This window comes from Pteropus alecto, unplaced genomic scaffold (genome assembly GCF_000325575.1).
Source record: "Pteropus alecto unplaced genomic scaffold, ASM32557v1 scaffold385, whole genome shotgun sequence".
NCBI lineage: Eukaryota > Metazoa > Chordata > Mammalia > Chiroptera > Pteropodidae > Pteropus > Pteropus alecto.
The window spans coordinates 27,760-43,296 of record NW_006436543.1 but is presented as its reverse complement, the minus strand read 5'-3'; the positions used below and the strand labels follow the sequence as shown (position 1 = coordinate 43,296).

The following is a 15,537-nucleotide window of genomic DNA, read 5'->3' as shown; positions in this document are numbered from 1 at the left end:
GGCAGTGATATTATTTATTCCCTTGTGCTGCCTCTGAAAACCACAGAATGAAGAGAATAAATAGTACATTCAATTCAAACTAAATTGCAGAGCTTGGAATAATCAAAGCCTGGATGTATATCCGCACCTCAGAATTTAGCAGTGTTCTTGGAGCTAGGTGGAGGACTCTTAAATAACAATGGTTACTATATCACTAAAAATTAGCCTCTTTCCTTTCCCGAAGCAAATGTACTATAGAGCTGAAATTTTCAAAACAAGAAAATTTTATGGGAAGAAGTTACGAAACACAGAACAAAACTGTGAGCTTTATAGATCTTACTGAGGCCATATTTCCAAGGAGATATGAATCTTTGGCAGTATAATTCTGAAATAACTAATAGTAAAAATATTGTCCCTCCCCCACCCCCAATGTAAATCTAGCACTCACTTAGGTTTATAAAATTCAATAAAGTTCAAGCTCCTGGTCCACACTGCTGTTTCTGTGGTGATTTCATTTTCCGAAATTACTGAGTCATTGGTCAGTGTGACAGTCTTCAATTGAGCATTTCCCCTTGTTTTCCTTTCAGTCTACCTCTATATGTTTTAGTTTTCATAATATATTACATCTTTTCCTTTATAAATAAAAATATTTACCTTTCTTATTTTTTACTAAACATAAAATATATCTAATGGCTGATAAAATATTCCAAATCTACCTTGGAGATATATACTAACTTGAATGAGTTTTCTTGAATCCACTGAAAAGCAAAGTAAGTTCCATTTATCTTTAGATCTCCCTAATTGCTTCTTATTGTTATTCTTTTCTTTTTATGCTACAAACACTACAAGAAAAAAAATTCAATCAAATGGGTCAACCTCAAAATACAACTTACTTTATTAATTAATGATAATCATTAGATGAAAACATGTTTCATTCCCTCTCCCTTGAATCTAGATTATAAAGAGAAAGTTTGGGCAACATTTTTTAGCAGTAGTGAAAAAAGTTTTATTTAGCAGTTGGGGGAAGAGGGCACACACCATTTTACTCTGCAGATGATAAATTCAAATCGGCAATATCAAAATTATTTGCCATTGATTAATTTTCTCGGTTTGGGATATTCTCTTCATTTCAGGTGAAAGAAGAAAGAAAACAATACATTGAACCATGACATCCATAAATAATTTTATTGTTTTCTCCCCTAAAAATCAGATTGATTCAAAGCTGCTTTGGGTATCAGAAGAAAGCCCATGGCTAATTTGATCCAATTCCATTTATCCTATATTTTTATTATACTATGTACTTTAAATATTTTCTAAAAGTAATTGAGAAAATTTTCTGATAACAATAATAACTCCAAGTAAATGATCTTAACCTATGTGGAAATTTCAGTTTCCCACTTGAATGGTCTCAGAAATGTACTTGTGCCCTGCTAGAGTCTAATGAAATCAAAATGGTGACATTCCCCAGTCAGTCAGGTAAGTGATTTGGGACTCTTGCATAAACAAATTACAGGCTTCTCTTTTCTACCCTTTCCTCAGTGATGGCTACATCGAGTGGGAAAAGGAAAAATGGAGGAGAAAGGTGACTATTCTGATAAAGGCCAAAACTTAAAGATAACCAGAGTTAAGTTTTAAGATGTGATTAATTCAGTTCACAGCTCCTATTAATTCTCTATTATGCTCTGCATGTATGTATATCTGTGGATGGTTTTCAAGAAAGTAGAGAAAGTTCTCTGAAACAAGCCTGGCCTCTCTCTCAGCATGAAGCACGTATCTGTGGGAACACCAGGCAAGGGCACAGATGGCTTGTGGATAAGGAGTAGCTGGTAAACCACCTGTCATGTGAGGAGCTGGGCTCTGGCTAGCTGACCCACAAAACAACAAAAGGAGGTTAGTCTTCTTAAATCAGGTGGGCCAAGTATCAGATTCAAATTAGGCAAATAAATAGATCTGAATTAGCAAATTCAGATAATGGTAAGTGTGTACCATGCTTTGTATTTTGTCAAATCCTAAGGAGCACAGTTGTCAGTGCAAGGGAAACCTAGACAGAGAAGGGACTTGGTCTTCAAAGGACATAATCCAATCAGATTTATCATATGAAATGAGAAAGGAATGGGAGGGGAGGGAAGAGAAGGGAAAGAAAAATTTCTAAGGCTTTTTATGAGCATTTGAAACATGTATAAAATGTTACTTTTTACTGTATACAGGTATGCACATGAGGAGAGAGAATGAGCAAGACGAGAATTTACCATTCCGGAGAAATGAAAAATCTTTCAAATTATGCATTTACATTTCATACATGCTATCCAACTTGTCATAGTGGAGGTATAATGCTCATGCATAAATATCTCCCTGAGGCCACATTCTAGAGGTTTCCTTTCTTCCTTCTCCGGGTGATTAGTTTGAACAATGCTCTGCTGACACTCACTAAAATGACAACTAGGAAGGTTTTTTTCTCCCTTCTACAGGAATATAACATTCATTCAGGGTTTATTTTTGTGATTTATAGCAACGGAGTTTCATGCCAGCCACAGAATTCAGGGCTGCCTGCAAATATATACAGGATCTGTTTTAAAGATACAGTGATTTTCTAGGTTTCACTGTGGTTTCCTTCATGGATCTACTGTTTTCATGGAGAGAATAAAGGTGGGGAGAGTAGAATTGATTAAATCTGTCTTTATAAAAGAATAAAGAAATTTTAAAATCTAAATATTAATCCTTTTTTTCCACAAAAATATTCAATCTAGATTTTCTACATTCTCAATTATAAATTTTAGTTTAAAAAGTTAAATTTATAAATAAAACCACAAAAAAAGAATGGTAAACTTATATTTGCATACATATTAAATAGATATGGTTTTACCAATCTAAACTGATGCTTCCTGCAAAATTTTCACTTTCATATAATCAGAACATAGCGAGGGCATCTATCTAGAAATGTACAGAAAAGTCCAAGAAAACGGAGGCATTTCCAGGGGCCTGGACGCAAACAGGGTACCCAATTGCTAAGGCAACTGCTGACCCTGACCTAATAGGTGATATAGTAGCATTCACTTATGAGAAGTAGACCATTTAGGTTGGGCTTCTGCAATAACTCAAACTGTAAAATAAATAAAAAAAAGTTTTAAATTCACTTTAGAGCTATGAGTTGATATATGTTTGCTAAATGAATATTATTTTTATTCTTTCCAATGGTATTTCATCAGTGCCATCAAAGGTAAAATGTACCATTATTTCATATGCCCTTAAGGAAGAATAAAATACTGTTAATCACACTATGATACATTCCATTTTAGTGATGTAGTGGGAAAAGCCATCTTAGAAATGATGAAAGATGGTAAGACTGAACTACTTATTTCCACATTCCAGGTTATGATGTTTGTGCAGAAGAATCCAGTGGTTGATGACAATGAGTACTGAAGGCCTGCGGCAAATCACAGAAGATTTTTATTCCCGGACTCAAACATTCAGGTTAAACCAGGTTAATTAAGTAATTTCATGATACATTATAGGTTGATTATGTATGAGCAACTCCTGTCCTTCTTAGCCTCACTGGAGATCCTCTCAGCTGCTTACTGCATAGTCTCTGGGCTCTGGTTCCCTTCCCCAATCACAATCCCTCCACTAAATGCATAACATACACATACACACACACACACACACACACACACGCACACCCATTCTCACACATACACAGGGCTCAAGATAACTTCCTTATACTACAAAGACAGCTCTGACCATAAACATCTCCTTAGCTACACAAAGAGTAAGTGAGTATGTAAATGCTTGGTTGAAGGCAGAGCATGGTCTAGTCCATACTGCATTTTCCTGTCCTTATCTCATTTGATATGATTTCATGTGATGCTGCTTCTTGAAAGGCCCATTTTTGGTTTCCATGATCCCATGTTCTCCTGATTTTCCTTCTACTACTCTTCTACTTTTTAAGTGTATGTGTTCCCCAATGTTCCATTCTCAACCCCTTTCTTCCTCTATACCTTTCCTAAGTGACATTCTCTCTTGGACCAGTCTAGCTCAACCTTTTCCAACAAATGACTAGTCGAAGGCCAGACAGTAATTTGGTAGGAAAAGACCTTAGCTCTTAAATTTCGTCAATAAACATTTATTGTTAACTTATTCTGTTTAGTTCTTTCTAGGCACTAGAGACATAAAATAAATAAGACATAGTCTTTGTCCTCAAGGAGTGGGGAATCTAGCAGATCTATACATGGAATTTAGTGCCATTCTGAAGCCAGTACAGAGACTCTGAACTTTCTTACATTTCAGCCATGCTCAGACTAAAGTAGACTATACTCTTAAGCAAGGGTTCCTAACCACCATGTTACAGTTTTATGTGCTCTTCCTAGATGTGACAAAATTCTGGACATTGATCGTATGAAATTCTCTCTCTCTTTTGACAACTCTGTAGTATAAGAAATTGACAAAAAGATAAAAAGTGGAAAAAAAATGGTGATAAAAAGATTCAACCTCCATATGTTATATACAGTAATATGTGTTAGGTGAATTATTTTGCTAAGAAGGTCCTATGACTAGGCTAAGAGAATATTAAAATTTACTATGTGTTAGAAGACAAGAGGAGTGAGCAAAACGAGTATGGAAATTGCGGAAGTATACATAGGCAACATGCAACACTTACTTAAAGAGTAATTAGCTCACTATAATGATTACTGATATATTTAACATAATTTTATATCTTTAATTCCTTTTAAGTATGCCCTTAAAACTTGAGTCATGGACTTTCATTTAAACATGGCAAATAAAACACATGAAATCCCATCAACATGAGAGTAAAGAAATAAAAATGGCATAAAACCATAAGGCTAAGGGCAGTAGGAGCATACAGGAGATATCACAAGATTTCCGGAAGCTGAAGAGTGATGGACAAGTGGTAATTTAGTAAGCCTAACTGACTAAGCCTGCAGTAAGGAAAGTGATCCAAAGGCAATATAATTTAGAGTACAGAATCTCTGTCATATTTATGAATTAGTGATGTCCAGTTTCTCTAAGAGTGGTAGTGTAAGGTGAAGTCAATATAGGAGGCTTGGTTAAACGTTTTCATAAGAAACAGGCCTAGATCTCCTCCCCATCCTTTGAAAGCAGGCATTATCCTTCTCCATTCTATCAGAAGAGGTGAGATTTAGTCTTAAAGAGGTTGAGCTGAAAAGACTCTAAACTTTTGAGCACAAGAAAATGAGATTAGGCAGTCCTACTGAATACAAGAAGGTTAAGTGAAAGTCTACATGATAAATGTGAGATATATCCAGTCTTCTTCTCCCTCTCAACTCCCAGAACAAAGGCAGCCAGAATGCTACTCCCCAGGTTATTGAAGATTTATCCCTAAGGAAACTATCCAACACACATGTGGATCTTCCCCAATGAAACACCAGCCTCTAATTAAACTACTGCAAAGACAAAACCGTCAACAAGCCCTACCCATGCATAGAAAGCTTCTGTCACCAGTTTATTGCCTTAATCTTAAATATAAACAGACAGCCAGGGATTATCAGACAAGTAAGGAAAGTTTCTAATTTGATTAAATTAGAGACTCAAAGAAATGTGAAAAATGGGATTTGGAAGAAACAGGCAACAGAGAAAGAAAAATGCAAAGAGAAGAAAACTAGGATACATCATAATTAAGTTTATAGATATAAGAAAAAATATTACGCTTATAAAAGAGGAACAAGAAAAAATAGAAATGAATGTTGAGAATAAGAAAATGTTCTTTGAAGTGTTTTAAATGACAGAAATGAAAAATAAAGTTGAAGAAATCTCCCAGATTTGAGGAAATCTGCTGAGAAGAAATTGACAAAAAGATGAAAAATGGGAGAAAAATGGCGAGAAAAAGATTCAGCATCCATGTAACAGACATAATGGAGACAAAGAAAAATGAAAATGTATGTGAAAAAATTATTAAAGAAATAATACAAGAAACTCTCCAAGAACTAAAGAACATGAATTTGCAGATCAAAAGGGCCCACAGGATACCAGCTCCTTAAATAACAATAGATCACCAAAGCATGTCATGATGAAATTTCAAAACATAAAAGTTTCCAGATAGGGAATGAAAACAAATGGATCCCATACAAAAGCTTAAGAATCAGATACATTCAAGTTGTCAATAGGAACATGAAAGCAAAAATAAAAACTCTGAGAAAAAATTCTTTCCAATTTAGATTTCTATACCCAATCAAAAAAGTAAGTGTGAGGGGAGAATGAAGACAATTTCAGACACATAAAGACTTCCATGTACCTTCCAAGTACACCTTTTTAGGATGTTCTAAATGGAGCATTCCACTAAAATGAAGGTCGAAAACGAGAAAGACATTGGACCCAGGAATCAGAAGATTCCATATTGAAGAATAGTGAAAGAAATTCTCAGAATGATGGTGAATGAGGCTTAAAAAAAGGATGTCTCCATGAAAAACAAAAAACCAAAAAAACTGGCACTGACAGATTATTTGTTATGCATAAATGTATGAAGAAAATATTTCCAGTTCTTTTGGTTTGGGGATAATTTTGTGGTATGCATAATAGAAAAATAAGCAAATAAAAACAGGTTAATTACTAATTCTTGGAAAGACAAAAATCATACGAAAAGAAAATATAATCAATTGCAAATAAAATTTATATTGTCAAACATCGAATATTTGTTTAATCAAAAAAAAGTGACACCGCGAGAATTGAAGAAGGAGAAGTATATGAATATAAGGAAGAGGGGTTAGGTATGAGAGTTAAATCTTCATTTCTATAGTAGAATATCAATGGATCTTAAAAATATCGAGAAATAAGCAGATTATTTAGAAAGAAGGTAGAACACACCAGAGGAAGTAGCTAAAAGAATTGAAGTGGGTGTTTCTGAGAAGTAAATCTGGAATGGAGATGGATTAGGGCATTACAATGTTTTTAAATTAGATGATGTCTTAAATGATGTATATTACTTTGATAAAGACAAAAACTTAAATTTTAAAAAGATGACACAGACAGGGTGGTACTTCCAGCCTCATAAGGTGCCCTTAAATGCTGTTAACCCACACTTAAAAAAAAAAAAAATGAAAGAAACGAAGGCTCAAGGAACCAGAGAGAGTCATGCCTGCAACAAGTAGAAGAATTCAAACAGGCCACACTACTTCTAGAACAGTAACAAACCAGGCCATGCATTGCAGGTTGTGTGTTGAATCTGACACATAAAAATGCATTGGAAATATTTAATAGGAAAGTGGAACAGTTCAAATTAACAAATACTGACATGGTTCAATGTGATGTGTGTACTCATTATCTACCAGAATGTCCGAATCATTTGATACAGCAATTATGAATCCTCCCTTTGTAAGCAAAAATAATAAAGGAATAGATATGACTTCCTGAAGATTGCTTTGGAAATGGCAAAACAGCGGTATATTCTTTATACAAATCTTCAGTTAGAAAACATATCCAAAAGCAAGCTGAAGAATGGAAAATCAAGATAGATATTACAGAGATGCAATATAACTTGCCAGCATCATATAAATTTCTTAAAATAAAACCAGTACACCTTGAAGTGGACTTAAATTGTTTTTTTAAACTTCTAAAGACAAAAGCAGCTTAAAATCTAATTAAAATAAATACAAACTTTGTTTATTAAACAAGGTATCACAAATTAGATTTTTTTAGAAATATAAGAATGATATTGTGATTATGTGTCTGAAAAGTCACTATATTTCAGAGATACATACTGAAATATTTATAAATGGTAGAATATGTGTCTAGGATTTGCTTCAAAATAAAATGGGGTGGATAGAGAATAGGATTAGAAATCAAACAACACTGGTCACGAGTTGATTATTGAATACTGGGATCCATTATACTATTCTGTCTACTTTTGTATCTATTTGAAATTTTCCAAATAAAAAAGTTACCAAAAAAAAGGTGCCATCTACAAAATTGAGAATCACTGTAAATATACTAGTCATTTTTTACAGCCAAGCAAGGACATGATGATCAGTATCTGAATTTGTTTATAACAGAAGTCAGGGGTAAACCTATTACTATTTAACAGTTTTGGGAGATTACAGCAACAACGAACAGGAATTTGGTATTTAACCCACACTATTTCCATGACTGGCTTAGTTCTCTTAGGGTCTTTTTAAATGTCAGGCATCACCATCTTTTAGTGATTGCTTGCTGAGATTTTTTCTTTTTTTAAAAAAAAATGTATTTATTTTTATTATGGTGACATTGGTTAACAAAATCCAGTAAGTTTAAGGTGTACAATTCAATAGTAACGCATATATATATTGCATTGTGTGTTCACCGCTTATAGTTAGATTTCTTTCTGTCACCACATATTTGAGCCCTTTGCCCCATCTACCTGCCCCCCGCTGGTAACCACTAGTCTATTGTCTATGTCCATGAGTCTCTGTTTGTCATGTCTGTTTATTGCTTTTAGGTTTATATCCCACATATAACTGATATCATGTTGTTTTCAACTTTTTTTGTCTGGCTTATTTCGCTTGGCATGATTATCTCGCGGTCCATCCATGTCACAAATGGCAGTATTTCATCTCTTCTTATGGCTGAGTAATATTCCATTGTATATATGTACCACAGCTTCTTTATCCAATCATCTATTGTAGGACACTTTGGTTTGAGCTTTTTTCTTGGTGGTAAAAAATGTAATAGTGTATATCAAAGACATCTTAGATTTGGTGAAATACAATAGATGGGTTGAGGAGAAAAAAGTATTGCAATTAAAACATGACACACTCTAACAATGTGTTCTAATTTCATAAATATAAGATGAAGAAAAAAAGTTGTCTCCTGGAATTGATAAAACACAATATTTTCCCAAAAAGCATCTTTTCTTATTTCAACCCTTCGTCCCCACACTAAATCAATCTTTCGAATCCACAGAATGATATCTGCCTCCATCTTAGTTTTCCAGGGGTGTCTCTAGGTCATCCTTCTTGTGCCCATAGCACTAATTTAAAAATATCAGCTTTGCGTGCTTCTCCTCTGTCCAATGACAAGTAGGGTGACTTGTTCCAGAAATACTCAGAGAATGAAAAACACTCCCTTTTGTGCCTTTCAGAGTGCTTTGTGCTCAGTGGGTCCTAGTGACTAACATGCCAATGTAAGCTTGTACCCTGTACCAGTCAGGGTTTATTACTGTAAAAACCAGAAACTAGCTCTGCCCAGTGGGGCTAGAGAACTGGATTTAGTGGTTACGTAACTAAAAATAACTTGTAGAACATTGACACAGAGCCAGTCCAGTATACACACTTCTCCTGCTGCCACGTGGTCCAGACTCTGGAGCTGGTCCCACTGACCACCTCCATCCCCACTCCCAGCGCTGGTCAAGGGGCATTTCTAACTGGAACATTTGCCATTGGGGCAGGATCTGGGTCTTGGGCCCATGCCTATGATGCAAGGGTGTCTGGGAAAGGAAATATCTGGCACTTTTAGCTACTATAGTGGGGAGTGGGCTCTGCCTCATAATGTGGGAGAGCCCCTGACATGGGAAAAGGGGTTCAGACAGCAGTGTTCTAAAGGAATGATAAATGTCCACTCTATACTATAAACAAATACCTTTGAAAGCCAAAACATAATTCAGAGTAATAGAGTACATGGAGTGAACACTTTGCCTTTCATCTTTGTCTAATTTTATTATAGAATCTGTATATATGCCTATTTCATGGCCATTTGAAATATGTAAAGTTTCGAATTAAGAATTTCAAGTATGATCTTAGATAGTTAAAGAATGCCTGGAAATAGCCTCTTTAATTTAACACAGTAGTGGTCCCAGAGTAGATATCCTTATTTTAATTGATGATTAATTACCTAGGGAATAATTATTAAGTAGAAAAGAATAAGGATTAGATATTTGTTATAATCAAGGAAAGGATGTGAAATAGTTATATGTTATATAAATGTTACTACACTGAATTAGACATTGGCAGATTCATGTCTAAGTGCTTGGGGGTTCAATTTAAACTGCATAATCAGATTTAGGAAGTGCTTTTAAGGTCATGTGAGCCAACTTTCTCCCCAATAAAGGCATTCTCTCTTATTATGTCCATGACAGGTGGCATAAAATACATCACTTTCAGTACAGCATGTTATATTGTTCATTTCTGACCTTTTTGATATGGGCTCTATTCATCCATGAATCCAACCAAAGATAGCATTAATTTAGTCCATACTGTTGGTTAATGCTCAAGAGAACTAAAACTATTTTTTAAAACCTAAACTGTTGTTAAACTAGGACTTCTACTCCCTGTCAATGGGCAACTGATTTTAGAATCTATATGAAGCCAATATCTATTCTTTTTAAATATTTTAGTTTCAGCCCTTGCTTTGGGCTAAGTGATATCAAGTTTAATACTGATTGTCATCCAAATTCACTAGTGCTTTGAGCTTTGCATTATCAACAAACCTGATATATATGTGTGATCTAAGTATATCTGACTCATTGATAAAATTGTAGAAATGTTAGGTCAAAAGAAGAGCTATAAAGCAGGTCAATAGAAACTACTTTCCATGATGGCTTCTACACTTATGAACCTAGACTTCACTTCTGCATCTCACCCACAATGATTACTCAAGAGCCTGGTTGATAGATGTGGCCCAGAAGCGTTGTGTAGATGTAAAAATTTGATTATTCTGACTCTATTTTAAATACTCTACGTTATCTACAATTTAAAGGAATAGTAGGAGAAATTTTTGATACAACACAGAACGCTTTAGTGAAGCAAATACCATAACCCAATCCTTTTGTTTCGTAAGATTTGATTTTCATATACTGGGTTCACATGCACATTATACATAAGACAGAACATAAAAGTCAAAATTCTATGTTAGGTGTTTTAATATAGGCTTTTAAATTTATAGCTAATGATGTGCATTTAATTAAAGCTTTGATAAATGTTTACCATTTAAAGAGAATGTATGATTAAGATTCTTGATTAAAAAAATTGTTTTAAGTTTCTTGCCAATTTAAATGAATTCTAAGACAAAAGAAAACCTGAAATTAAAATGTAAATGTTCTATTGGAATATAGAATCTTCAGAAAATCTGCCTTCCAAATTCTAAAGAGCAGAACATTCTTATTCTACTTCTTAAGGAAAAAGAAAGAAATGAATAATAAATTCATTCCAGAGATTGATTCATACTTAGAATAGTTATAATGTCAACTGGCGATATTAAAAATATTAGAGAACAGTTTATGATGTCATTGATATTTGCTAAACCAAAAAGCAGCTGTGGGATAAGCAAATTATTAGTTTCATCATGAATGAAACCTTCAAAACATATGGCAGCTTTTCACCATGTACTTGTACAAGGGAAATAGGAAGGATAGTTATAGCAGTTGAAATAAGCTCTTACACCAAGCATTCTAATTAACCAAGTCCTAATTCCAATAATTAAAATGGAAACTACATTTAAAAGCAATGTAAAGACCTTTGAACCTGCAGGCATTAGCTTGTTTGAAACTGATTTTTTAAAGGGGCTTAATGAGCTCTCCTTAATCATTTACCTCAATCATCTTGCTTTGTACTAAAAAAGCAAAAAATCAAAAGCAAATTGTGAATTACTTCTATGTCATCTGAAACATCGTAGAGAGTACACACACAATATACAACTTGTCTAATTACATTGAGAATGAAGTTATTTATCCCTTAGAACAGTAATAACAATTAACATTTATAGACAGAGGATTGGAGTTGGCACAATATTCTTTTAAAAAATGTGCATATCTTCCATTTTAGAGCACAGAAACTGATGTAATTAAGACTTACTCATGGTCAGCAAAAGTGAGCTGAGGGGTTAAAAGCTCCTGGGTTGCAAGAACATAGTGTCTTAAGAGTCTTTAAATTCAGAGTATTTACTGAGCACTTAGAATGTGAATTGAGCATACTATTTCAGTTAAAGTTCTCTCTAGATGATAGTCCATAAAGCCTTTAACAAGCCATATCCATGTGAAACCTCACTGAACATAAAACCTGTGGTCTAAATGCCTTGAAATTTTAACAACTTCAATATGTCCTTGATCACTTTTTTTCTCATATACTATCATAATTATAAGGCAGGGCATGTTCGGCAGACAGTATAAAGAGGAATGGTATCTGAAATAGAACTGTTTTCTGCTCTATTTTCAAGGATAATCGTTTGATAAGAGAGACCCTAATTACTTCAGTATACATTTTAGCATAGAGTAATTTTCATGATTTTAAGAACTTATTGTGAAATATGAAGCGGAAATTTAGCTACACATATGAACACTCAAATATATGAGACTCTCCTGAAGATGGTCCCTAAAATAACTAGATTTGTTGACAGAAGTACAACACAGAATGGTACTTCATTGTCATTTGCTTGAGATTGGCAAACTGGAATCTTCAAGAAATGAGGAACTGTTCTCTACATGGATGCCACTGGTTTGATCTTCAACTTCCCTGGAAACTTCCTATGCTGATCTTCAAAGACATGAATGTTAAGTAGTGTGCAATTTTTTGGAATTAATTGCATTTGGAACATTCTGGGTAGGTACTTTCTGGTACTCTAAGCATATGGTCATTTTCACATAGTGCTATTTCTGTAAAACCTACATTCTTTCCATCATCAGAATCTGCTTCCTGAAAGATAGCTGGACCAATCAGAAAATGACTGCAATTTAATATCTTTTCCTACTTGAAGCAATAGCTTTGCTAAAACCAAAAATCCGCTTATTTTATTTCAGGAATTTGTGTCAGAAGCAACTGAATATTGACCAGCATCTCAAATATTACATTTAATATCTACTTTTATATAAAAATAATAAGACTTTCAAATATTATATTTCAAGGTTGTTTGATGATGACCTTTTACTTGAGGAAGCCAGGATGGTAGTGGAATAGTAAAGGAACACTTTGGGTATTAGTCGAAGGGCAGAACAACTGCTTTTTTAAATGCAATGACATGCATTCACTCAAGTATCATTTACCTATTCCTGCGCTTATCCCTTTTCAGCTCCCTCTTCCATTCCCATCAACAACTATTTAAAGTCTTTCTTTAAGATTCCCCTTTTCATTTCCTTCATTCTCAGCAGGCCACTCATTTCTCTGAGGCCATCAGGTAAAATCCTTCAACTTCCAGCTTTATTACACTAGGTATAAATCCATGAGTTTCTTTCCTCCTTTCCACACAGGGTAAGATCTCATTCTTTTATTCAAGGACAGACCTGTCAAAACTGCTGGTCATTTCACTCCCTGACTGGAGTTGCCCAGCAGAATTCAGTATCGCTCCTACAGTGGACCCCACAGACACTTGGCAAAACAAGTCTCACATCATAAGATGTAGATTCCCCAACCGTCCCCTTCCTTCCCCTACTCATCTTTGTATCTTTGGCACTTCTCACTAAGCCTAGAAAGCAGAGGTACTCACAAATATGTGTTGAACTGAACTACTTTCTTTTAAGCATGAGTTATTTTCAAGAGCTTGCACCAGAACTGAGCTTGTCCCAGATTGTCTGCAGAACATATGATTTCTGCTCCACTTTATTTTTCAACCCATAAGTGACCCAAAAAAGAGAAATGAGAAATTTCCAGTGACTAGGGTTGCCAGATAATATACAGGCTGCCTAGTAAGAATTGCTAATAATAAATAATTTTTTAGTATAAGCACGTCCCAAATAGTGCATGGGACACACTTATACTAAAAACAATTATATGTTGTTTTTCTGAGATTAAAATTTAACTGTCAACCTATATTTTTATTTGCTAAATCTCAAAACTCTGCCAGTGACTCTGAAAATTCTAAGAGGACTCAAGGGACACTTCTTTAGACCCACTGTAGGTTTGTATCCAAGCTGTACAAACTTTTCAATTGACCAGATTTTGTCTGTTGATGTAGCTGGGTATCTCTGAGCATCTCAGTAACATCCTTTAGAAAATGCTGTTTATTATGAAAAATTTTCACTTATTTTGCTATTTCATAGAATTTCATTCTAATGCCATCTATTACTAATTTTAGGACAAAGAATACTGTAATGTTGTTCAATATCTCCTGGTAAGTTGATATTCATAATGATTACTTCACCTGAGTTCTAAGTCCTGGCTACATGTATTAATAAACAATTTTTGAAAATTTCATATTTCCAATTAAACCAACAAAACATGATAAGGGAAATAACATTTCGTCTTGGGATTTCTTTTCTTCATTAATCAAGCTCAGCGAGACAGTCCTCACTAACAGGCTGGGAAGAAGCAGCCTGGCAGGCGGAGGTGGAGCCTGTGATGTAACCGCAGTGGGTCTTTGTTGGAAAAGCCTTCCCTAAATGCGAAACATCTGTAAATCCAAGCGCTTCAGCTTTACTGTGTATGGGCTGGCAAGAGAAAAGAGTTGCCTCTTTTAGCATTGTATAGATTTTAGACGCTTGAAATCTTGGTCAACAGAAATTCCTCACAAGTTGTTTACAGACATATCTATCTCGCTAATGAGGAAATAGCAGGTTTCTTTTGAAAAGGAGTATGATTTTAGAGTAAAACTGCTGTGTATACCGCTTTACTGATTAATGGTGATGGTGCAATGGAAGTTATAACCCAAAGTGGAAGCAAAGATGCCCTACAGTTTGTTTCAATCCTGAAAGTTCCCTACATGAATGCATTCTTCTTTCTGTGTTCTTGACAGCAATTACTGAAAAGACATTCATTTCTTATTCCCATGACAGAATTAAAGAGAGATAAATACCTCCCAATGTAGGGAGAGACAGTGTGTGCCTTCCTCAAAATTTCAACTAGACAGTGTTCTCAGAAGCAACTTCCAGAGAGAGAATGACTAAGTCGGCTATAACTACCTGGTGTCCTAAGATGATTATTAATTAAGACGTTTATCCCAACACAAACACACTACCTGCCTTCCACCATATTGGCAGCTCCAGTTAAGGACGGTTGTCAAGCTATCCCTCAACACGCACACACTGCAGAGATGCAGAACAATGCCTGGATGCCTGCCCAAAACTGGTCTCTCCAAATGACAGACTCAATTTATGGTTCCACTCTAAAGCTCACTGGGGGTTGGCAGAGTCTTTTCCTAGTTGCTGTGGGAAAGGGATGAAATTTGGAAAGCTCAAAGCACGGGGCTTCCACCTGCCTGCGTAGAGCAGAAAGCGGACAAACATATTCATTAAACTTGATCTGAAGCAAGCGAGCCTGCGAGGTCGTTCCTGAAATATTCATAAGGTGTGTTACACAGTTACAGGACTCGCCACGAAAAGGCTGAGAAGAAACACGGTGAGTAGGACCAGCCCGCACCCACACTGGAAAAAGGCACTCACAACAGCACACTCTCCACCACCACACACCACTGTTTTGCTTTTAACAGCTGTCGGCACTCGCCTTCAATTCTACTTGCCCAGGAAAAAGAGATGCTCCAATTAGTTAGGAGTTTCTCAGTAGCTGGAGGAGGCACCGCGCACCGGCCCCTCAGACAGCACCTCCCTTCTGGGAGCACGGATGACCCCAGGCCGCGCGACCGGGTTAACCCGCAGCCCTGCACTGACCCCAAGACCCGGACCGGCCACTCGCC

At 35.5% G+C, this 15,537-nt stretch overlaps 1 protein-coding gene and 1 pseudogene across 3 annotated transcripts in view; one reads left to right on the top strand and one right to left on the bottom strand.

Moving 5' to 3' along the window:
- The window catches only part of ELMOD1 (ELMO domain containing 1), a 60,721-nt gene that overhangs the window by 44,489 nt on the left and 695 nt on the right, over positions 1-15,537 (bottom strand). The window lies entirely within an intron of this gene.
- LOC112481067 lies at positions 5,818-7,582 on the top strand (annotated as a pseudogene).